Source organism: Microtus ochrogaster, unplaced genomic scaffold, assembly GCF_000317375.1.
Source record: "Microtus ochrogaster isolate Prairie Vole_2 unplaced genomic scaffold, MicOch1.0 UNK4, whole genome shotgun sequence".
NCBI lineage: Eukaryota > Metazoa > Chordata > Mammalia > Rodentia > Cricetidae > Microtus > Microtus ochrogaster.
In genome coordinates, this window is record NW_004949102.1 from 9,907,395 (window position 1) to 9,917,952 (window position 10,558).

Sequence of the window (10,558 nt, forward strand, 5' to 3'; positions counted from 1 at the left end):
CTCATTACAGATGGTTGTGAGCCACCATGTGGTTGCTGGGAATTGAACTCAGGACCTCTGGAAGAGCAGGCAATGCTCTTAACCTCTGATCCATCTCTCCAGCCCCCCCACCAGATTTAGCTTCTTTCACTTTCCTTAGTGGTTTTGATATTCAGCCATGTTGTAGGGACCTATTCTGCACTTGATTCCTTCACATAACAGAACAATATCCCATTGTATGGATATACCACATTTTAGTTATCTATATATTTATTGGTGGATAGTGGGGTGTTTATACCTTTTGATTTTTGTGGTAAATGCTACTATGAGCATTCTCATGCAAATTTTTGTTTGAGCATCAGTTTCTAATTTTTAGGGGAAGATGCTAAGCATTAGGGATGCTGAGTTATAAAGTGATTTGTATGTGTCGTTTTGAAAAGTCATCAAATGGTTTTCCATAGTGGCTGTACTATTTTGTATACTCACCAGTGACATGATAAGGTTCCATCTCTCCACATGCATGCCCAGGTTTATTTTCTTTTTAAAAAGTGACAGGAAACCCAAGCTGTATAAAGTGCTATCTCAGGCCTGCAGAATCACTCATCACCTAAAAGCGTAGTAACTCAAGCTCAGTTCTTAGAATTCACATCCAATTCACATGCAGTTACTACCTCAGTGATCTCAGCACTGCCATGGAAAGGTGGCAGGCAGAGACAGGAGAATAATCGAGAAGTGCCTGCCTTGTGAGCTAGTGGAAGAAGAGAACTTATTCCTGAATGCTGTCCTCTGACCTCTGACTGACCGCCACACTCACACTGTGCAGGTGTGCACACACACACACATATGCACACACACAACACACACAGACAATAATGGTAATAATACATAAAATTGAAAATATTCTTCCTTGTTGTTTTAATTTTTGTTTACCAGATGGATGATAACAGCAAGCATCTTTTTATATGTTTATTGATCATTTGTATATTTATTTTTTTAAAAAATGAAGATTTAGAATTTTCTCATTTTTAAAAAATGGATTATGAGTTTTGTTACTGAGTTGTGATAATTTTTATATTTTCTGAATATTAGAACATTCTGGGCTATGTGATTCGAAACAATTCTTTTCCATACTATAGTTTTGTTGCTTCATTCTATGGATCTTTTTCTCCCTTTAAAATAATTTTCTTTTCTTGAGACAGGGTTTCTCTGTATAGTCCTGGTTGTCCTGAAACTCACTCTGTAAACCAGGATGACCTTGGAGACTGCCTCTACCTCCTGAGTGCTGGGATTAAAGGTCTGCACCACCACCTCCCAGCAATAAATTATTTTGGAGTGCAGTATTGGAGTTCAACCTTGTGACTTTTTGCATGCATACTGTACAGTAAGCTTCACTTCTAGCACCTTCCTTTGACAGATTTTCTAAACATTTTTTTGCTGAAATATGAAACACACTTGAGAAAACGGAGGAGATTCTCCCAGAGGTATTTGGCTCCTTGTAGTGTCTGGAGCATGTAATACACTCAGTGTGTGTGTGTGTGTGTGTGTGTGTGTGTGTGTGTGTTTGGGAGTTACATGTATACATGTATGTGCATGATTACAGATATGCTTGTGTCATATTGTATGTGGAGGTCATAGGACAACTTCCCCTGTCTGTCCTCTCTTATACCTTGTTGTTAACTGGCATGTACATCAGACTAGTTGGCCTGGGTACTTCCAGGATTCTCCTGTCCCTACCCGCCACCTTAGTGGAGCCCTGGGACCATGGCGATGTGGCACTAATCCTGGTTTTACGTGGAGATCTGAACTTAGGTCCTCATACTTATACGGCAAGCCCTTTACTCACTGAGCCGTTTCTCCAGCCCATCAGCACTTCTAGAATGGTGAGTCTAGGAGAGGAACCGGAGAATGTTGCTGCTCTAGATAGCCAGAAGACAGGATTGTGTTCCAGAGAAACAATGGTTATCCCTCTCCTTCAACAAAATCAAATTTAACATGCTATTCTTGACCTGTTTCCAGAAACCAAATCGTACTCAGAAGCCCAAATCAGCATGAATTCTATTAGAGGCCAAAATGAACCAGATACTGTGTATGAGTAATATAATTTACTGGTGAGAATTATAGCCTATTGTGATCTACTTATAAAATTTTCCTTCAAATAGACCACAATATGTATATATCTTCAGCTAAGCTTACACTTAGGTAAGATTTATTTATGCCACGGTAATTGAAAAAGCTGGTATAAAATTTAAATCCTAAGTAAAATAAGACAGTTGCTTTTTTTCACGAGGAACATATCATTGACTTTTTCTTTTTAGTATAATCTAGATCCCAGGCCTTGATTTACTCAGCCATGCCTAACATGCATTTTTTATAACTTAGCTGAGTTGACTCTTGTGCAGAGGCAGTGCTGATGGGGGCATAAAGCAGCTCTTTTCCTAGAGTTCTGTCCCCGTAGCTGGTATCAAGAGACACTTGTTTTCCAATCTCCTGTGCCTGTGTCCGCTGCTCTGAGGACACCAAGGCCTGGGCAATTTTTATGAATCTCAGGGAAGCCATTCTGCTGCTGAGCTGGCCACATTCACACATTTCATTTATCTGAAATAATAAGAATATCAATACCCTGGATTTATACGGAGCTGCTCATCCAAAGAGGTCAAAGCATTTTCATTTAATTGGATGTTCCCCATGGCTTTAAGAGCCTCTGGGCATATTACAAAGGTAATAATAAAACAGTCTGCCCTGGTTTGCAAAATAATAGACAACATAAAACAAGACACGCACGTGTACTATTTTTGAACCTTGTTGTATAAACTTAGGCAGGGCCTAGCTGTGGGCTTTGAGGTCTTTTCTGAGGTCGTCTCTGAGTGCCTTTTCATCTGTGATACGACTTCTCATCCATAATGTACTTATTCAAGACCAGCTGTCTCCTCGGACACTCCTCACAGTTCTGTTTTGTGCCTTAGTTTGTCTGCCTCCTTCCCCTCCCCCTTCCTCCTCCTCCTCCTCCTCTTCTTCTGGAATTTAAGCCTCTAGTCTTGTTTTTTAAATATTTATTTTTAATTATGTTGTGTGGTGGTTTGAAAGATAACGGACTCCAAAGTGAGAGGCACTATTAGGAGGTATGACCTTGTTGGAGGAAGTGTGTCACTGTGGGACAGACATTGTGGTTTCCTATGCTCAAGACACTGCCCAGTGTCCCCGTCCACTCCCTGTTGCCTTCTATCAAGATGTAGTCAGCCCCATATCTATCTGCCTGCATGGTGCCGTGCTCCCCACCTTGATGATAATGGACTAAACCTCTGAAACGGTAAGTGATCCATTCCAATTAAATGTTTTCCTTGTAAGCGTTGCCATGGTCATGGTGTCTCTTCACAGCAATAGAAACCCTAACTACAGCAGCATGTTAGTGTGTGTGTGTGTGTGTGTGTGTGTGTGTGTGTGTGTGAGTATGTACTCAGTAAGTTCTTTGGACTATAACCATTTCTAAATTCCCTACCCTGTATACATGTCATCATCCCTATAATTAATCTATAATTAATTTCTTATATGATGAGAAATGATATTTAGTTCTAAGTAGCCTTCTGAGTTTGGGAGTCTATGGTAAAGGCTGATAGTTATAAGAGAGTAGATCTACTAATCCTTCTGAAGAATTAAAAAATTTAAAAATAAAACAGTTTTTCCACATTCTAGTAGAAGCTTCGAGTTACTCTTCAAGGCAACCAAGAATAGAAACAATGTCAAAGACTATATTTATTACTCGAAGATGAAAGGTATATGGGGTTAAGTTTTCCTGAAGTGTGATATGAAACAGGACAATTAGAAGATGTTCTTGAGAGTTTAGTGTGATGTGTGATAATTTAATTATCACCTAATTTCAGTTCTAATATGTGATAAAAGCAGTCCATCATTTTTGATAATTATCCAAATCTTGCTTTTAAATAAAAAGAATTATTTCCATTTAAAATCTAAAGTACTCATAGGAAAGCATACAAGAAAAAGAAAAAGTATCCAATTTTTTTTTTTTGTCTTTTTTGTTTGTTTTTTCCAACACCAGGTTTCTTTGTGTAGGTTTGGCTCTCCTGGAACTTGCTCTAGATCAGGCTGGCCTTGAACTCACAGGGACCCACCTGCTTCTGCCCCCAGAGTTCTGGGATTAAAGGTGTGTACCACTACCGCCTGGCTTCACATTACTGTATCTTAAAGCAGCCTTACATTACTGCCAGAGGCATACTTTTAGACACTTTTTTTTTTTCAACAGTAAATAGGTTGAGTGTTTTATTTGTTTTTTTTTTTTAATTTTTTTTTTATTGAGAAAAGAAAAAAAAACAAGTTTCCACCTCCTCCCAGCCTCCCATTTCCCTCCCCCTCCTCCCACCCTTCCCCCCCTCCTCCCAACCCTTCTCCCCCTCCCCCCACTCCTCTCCCCCTCCCTCTCCAGTTCAATGGGCAGTCAGGGTTCCCTGCCCTGTGGTAAGTCCTAGGTCCTCCCCCCTCGGTCTATATTTAGGAAGGTGAACATCCAAACTGGCTAGGCTCCCGCAAAGCCAGCACATTAAGTAGGATCAAAACCCCGTGCCATTGTCCTTAGCTTCTCATCAGTCCTCATTGTTTGCCATGTTCAGAGAGACCAGACGTGCTTCTACCTGCCTAACAGATGGAGAAACCCAGGCACAGAATGGCTTAAATCTCTTTTCAAAGGAAAGGTGGAGTCGATTGAGACCTCGGATTGAATCCAGGCAGTCCTACAGCACAAACACGTACTTCAAAGTACGTACAAAATAAGCTGCCTTTTTTTTTATCATCTTAAATATATTAACAGTGGGCTTAGCAGATTCAAAAGTTGTGCCAATATAAACATTGAAACTGTCTAGTATTATGTAGTTTGTATTATAAAGCCACTCTCCCCCCAGTTCTGCACACTTTTTGTTCTATGAAATTACCTGTTCTGGATGTTTGATTTTATGTATGTATGTATGTATGTATGTATGTATGTATGTATGTATGTATGTATGTATTATTTTTGTGTGCGTACATGTGTGCGTGTGTGTGTTTGAAGCAAGATTTCTCTGAGTAGTCCTGGTTGTCTTGGAACTCCATCTATAGACCAGGCTGACCTTGAACTCAGGGATCCACTGTCTCTGCCTCCCCAGTGCTTGGATGAGCCACCACTGCCTGACTAGGATATTTTATATAGATGGACTCCTTAATCTTTGTGTCTGGCTTCTTTCACTTGGCACAGTGATTAAAGGAGGAATTAATGTTGTAGCATGCACCAGTACTTCATTCCTTTTTACGACTTTGGCGTATTCTATCGTATGGGCAGTCCATATGTGTTTATACCACAACTGTGCATCTCATATTACACCAAATTTATCACTATTGTCAAGGATGCTTCTATGATTGCCTATGTACATGTTATTTTTGAACATGTAATTCTCTTGGGTATTATTTGTCAAGGAAACCACTATTTTCCCATTGATTGAAACAGTTTATATTCTCAGCTACATTGCTCTGATGTTTGTATGTATTTACCAGCATTCATTTTTCCTTTTGGGGCTGGGTGTAGTGGCCCCTGCCCTTAATTGCAGCACAGACAAGTGGATCTGTGTGTCTGAGGTCAACAGGGTGAAAGGAAAGGGCTGCTTCCTGCAGTTCTTCTCTGCCCGCCTTGTGTGCGCTTGGAGGAACTGTAAAAACATGTCTAATCCAGAAAAATACATAGTGAATGTGAAGCAGTAGCTGTTATTATTTTAATTTTCATTTCAGTAATAATAATGTTGAGCATTTATGCCCATCCTTAGGAGCCTTTACAATTTCAAATATATAAAATAAAGTTCTATTTTTAATATTCATTTTCCTTTTGTTGTTCTTACTTTTGTTGTCATATCTCAAAATCTATTGCTATATCTAAGATCATAAAGATTTACCTCTATATTTTCTACCAAAAGTTTTAAATCATAAATTTAGGACTTTGATACATTTTAAGTTAGCTTTTGTGTGTGGTATGAGGTAGGTGTCCATTTTATCTTTTTTTCATGTTTATATCTTTTGCGTTCTATGGTCATTCATTGAAAAGACAATTCTCCCCCTCCCCTCATATTTGAAATATTCATATTTCAAAAATAAAAATCAAAATATCATTCTGAATGATATTGAAATCCTTGTCAAAAAACCAACTGATCATGGCTAGAACAGTGGTTCAGCGGTTAAGAACGCTTGCTGCTCTTCCAGAGGTCCTGAGTTCAATTCCCAGCAACTGCATGGTAGCTCACAACCATCTATAATGAGCTCTGAGGCCCTGTGCTGTCATGCAGGCATACAAGCAAATAGAGCATCCATATGCATAAATAAACAAATCTTTTAAGAAAATGAGCACTTACTGCTTTTGTAGACCTGGGTTTGCTTCCTGGCACCTACATGGCTGCTCACAACCGTCTGGACTTCCAGTTCCGGGTTATCTGATGCCCTCTTCTGGCTTATGCAGGCACCAGGGCACATGCATGTATGCATATAATACTTGCAGGCAGATGCATTTACATATAAAATTAAAATGAATAAATCTTTTTTTTAAAGATTTATTTATTATGCATACAACAGTCTGCCTTCATGTATGCCCACACGCCAGAGGAGGGTGCCAGATCTCATCATAGATGGTTGAGAGCCACCATGTGGTTGCTGGGAATTGAACTCATGACCTCTGGAAGAGCAGCCAGTGCTCTTAACCTCTGAGCCGTCTCTCCAGCCCCAAAATGAATAAATCTTAAAAATAGGGAAAAAAACCTGATAGCCTGGAGTCTCAGTTACAGTCCATTTTTGTGTTTTCACATGTTAACCCTTCTCTTTTGGATTACTCTAGTTTTTTTTCATGTGATTTTAAACCAGAAAACGCAAATGTGTGTGTTTGTGTGTATGAAATCCTGAGGTCAACCACAGCTGCCTTCCTCAGTTGTTTTCCACCTCGTTTGAGATAGGGTCTCTCCCTGAACCTGTAGTTTGCCAGTTTGGCTAGCCTGGCTGGTCCGAGAGCACCTGAGATCCTCCTGTCTCTGCTTCCTTAGTGCTGAGGTCATGAGTTCATTTCACTGTGCTTGGTGTTTTACTTGGGTTCTGGGTATAAAATACAACTCCTTATACTTTCTTGCTAAGCACTTTAACAGCTGAGCCATTTTCTCAGTCCTCCACTTTTTTTTTTTTTTTGCTTTTGTTATTGTTTTTTTTTTTCTTTTCCAAGATGGTTTAGGTTATTCAGGGATTTTTATGTTTCTACATGAGTTTTAAAATTAACTATTCTGTTTTTTTTTTTAAAAAAAAAACTCCTGTCATCTTAGCTGGATCATTTTTCTCATCTATGATGTTTTTCATGCACTTAGGGATTCCTTTATTTTTTTCAGCAATATTTTTAAAAATTTGGGCTGTAATTCCAGAACCACACTGGGACTACCAACCTGGCCAAAGCGGCTGACAGAGGCGGGACATCATGGTTTTTTTGTCTCCTTCAGGGTATGGAAAAAGTAGTTAATATTGACAAACTCTAAGAGATTACACAGCTAGCAGATGAAAGTCCAGCCATTTTTAAAAATCGGTTACAAGAGACCATGGCTCAATATACCAGGCTAGATCCAGCCTCCCCAGCGAAAGCCACGGTCAACACCAGATATTAGAAAAAAGTTAAAAAAGGCTGAGGAGGGTCCCCAAGCCCCTATACAGGAATTGGTAAAAATGATCTTTAAAGTCTTTAATGCCCAAAAAGAAACAGCTGAGTCTTCCGGACAGACAAGGCTACAACAAGCAGTTAATCTGCAGGCTCAGGCCTTAGCAGCTACCCTAAGGCCACAGGAAGGGGGACAAGGGAAGCCAACCACAGGTCTCTCCCCTGATGGAGTCCAGCCTAAGTCGGTCTCATAGGCAGGCTATTACAAGTGTGGCCTAAATGGTTATGTGGCACAGTATTGCACTAAGTCTCCTACAAGGCCATGCCCTACCCGCCAGTAACCTAGACACTGGAAATCACCATGCCCCCGTGCAGGCTTGTCCTCGATGCCACGCCATGAAGTCCGGCCTTACCAACATCAACAAGTGAAACTGTGCCAGCCTTCGAACTTCTCAGCCTTGCAGAGGATTGACCCTGCCCATACTTGGTATGTCCTGTAACCCTATCTGAGCCTAAGGTAAAGCTGCAGGTAGCGGGTAAGTCCATTACTTTTCTTTTGGACATGGGAGCTACCTATTCTGTTCTAACATCTCACTCAGGCCTTACCTTCCTGTGGGCAAGGACTCCATCAGGGTAGAGCCTTGTGGTTGGCTTTCCTTGACCCCCTTCCTGTGGCCTTAGGGCAGCTGCTAAGGCCTGGGCCTGCAGATTAACTGCTTGTTGTAGCCTTGTCTGTTGGGAAGACTCACCAATTTCGGTTATGGGGGTCGATGGGACTGTGCTTCCCCACTTAAAACTTTGCCATTGCCCTGCATTCTTGCAGGACAATTTTTCTCTCATTATTTCTTAGTGATACCTGCTTGCCCAGCACCTTTACTGGATAGAGATATCCTTAGCTAACTCCTAGGTCTCTTGAACCTTAATGGAGAGGACCTCACACGACACCTGCCTTCTTACCTCCCCCAAGAAACAGATGCCTGGCACCTCTGAGATGACAATACACAGGATGTGTATTAGTGTTTTGTCTGCACTTATGTCTGTGTGAGGGTGTCAGATCCCCCGAAACTGTAGTTACTGACAGTTGTGAGCTGCCATGTAGATCTGGGAATTAAACCTCTCTAGAAGAGCAGCCAGTGCTCTTAACTGCTGAGCCATCTCTCCAGCTCTTTAGCCTTCTGTTTCTTTAGGAGCGAAGTCTTTAGGTCTGAAATGACTGGGTTGAGAACTCTGAAGTTCTCCATATAATTTCTGATGAATCTTAAGAGGTCAGTGTGAATGTCTCCCCTTAATTAAAGTGACCTGTTCTGAGTCTGCTGTTCCACAGATTCAGCCTCTAAGTCAGTCTACTTCCTATTTCTGAAGCTCTTCAATTTTCGTTCCTATAAGCAATTCACCTCCTTACTTTCTGATTGATATTATCATTCTTGTCCCTCGGTCAATGCAGGAAATAGAACTTTACCAGTTCAAACTGCGTTTCGACACCTCTGCATTATCATTGTATTTTGTTTAGTTTGGGAAGGCAGCCACACTCTGGACAGCTTTGTTTTTCAGTTAGTCCCTTTTCTTTATCAATAATATTCGATTACCTGTTTCTGAATGTTATGTTTTCTTTCAGAAAACTGCACCATGAATCTGTGAAATCTTGACAAGACAGGGTAAGATGGTTTTCAAAATTTTCCTACCTCTGAAAATGGTCTGTCAGTGATTCTAGGTCTTAGCCAAAGTTGGTTGCTTCAATGTTGCAAATGAGAATTTGGATGATTTCCCAGGTAGCCAGTGTCTCTGTAATTTGTTTTTTTTTGTTTGTTTGTTTTGTTTTGTTTTTTCAAGATAGGGTTTCTCTGTGGTTTTGGAGCCTGTCCTGGAACTAGCTCTGTAGACCAGGCTGGTCTCAAACTCACAAAGATCTTCCTGCCTCTGCCTCCCTAGTGCTGGGATTAAAGGCATGCGCCACCACTGCCCGCCGTCTCTGTAATTTGTTGCACAGTTTGAAAGTTGCTTGATTGAACTTTCTGCTTACTCAGGTAATATTATGTCCTTTCTCAGATCTTCGATGGGGTTCAAGACTAGATAGTTACAGTTAATTTCCTCTCATGACTTGGCCAAGTTATTTATTATACAAGAGTTAAACTAGTTAGGATAGGATAATTATTGAATATATTGTTCTTATTGTATATAATTGTGTATTGGGCTTAGAACTCTTCTTTAAACGAAAGGGGGAGGTGCTGTAGGAAGCCTTACAGCCAGTGGTTTCCCACCCATTGGTGCATGACTTCATACACTATATATGCCAACGTAGAGCATGAGTCTGGCCTCTTTTCTGGCAGTGTAATTCGGTTTTTAATCTCTGTTCAAGCATAGAATTCTGATTTGTGAGTCTACCACTAAATAAATAAACATCTATTTCTCAATTCTGAGCAGGTGTTGGGTTTCTTTTAAGCATCCTTCTTCAAGCATCATTAAATGTGAATCATTGCAATGACTAAATGTATTTTTTCCATTGTTGACCATGAGCCAATAGTGACTGGGTTCAGAATGTACTTGACTGAATGAACAACCTTCCAGAAATGATCATATATTTGAGCAAATTTCTTTCCTTAGTGGTTTGTTTTCAATTTTCTATGGATCTTTAGTAGGAGAAGCCTTTCTAGATGAAATTTCTCATTGTATATTATGAGTCTCAATACCCTCAAGTAATTTTCTGACATTTAAATCTACCATGTTGTGCTTGACATTAATCAGCCAACTTTCTACTTATACTGAAATGCTTTTACCATTATTATAGGCTCAATCTCTAAATCACAGAATATATAGCAGAAACAGTTGTTGTTCAGTGCTCAGGAGTTTGGTAACCTAGTGTTTTAATTGTTTTGTTTGCTTATCTGAGTCATTGTGTGGCTCTAAATTCCTGAAAGTAAAGGGAGGCAT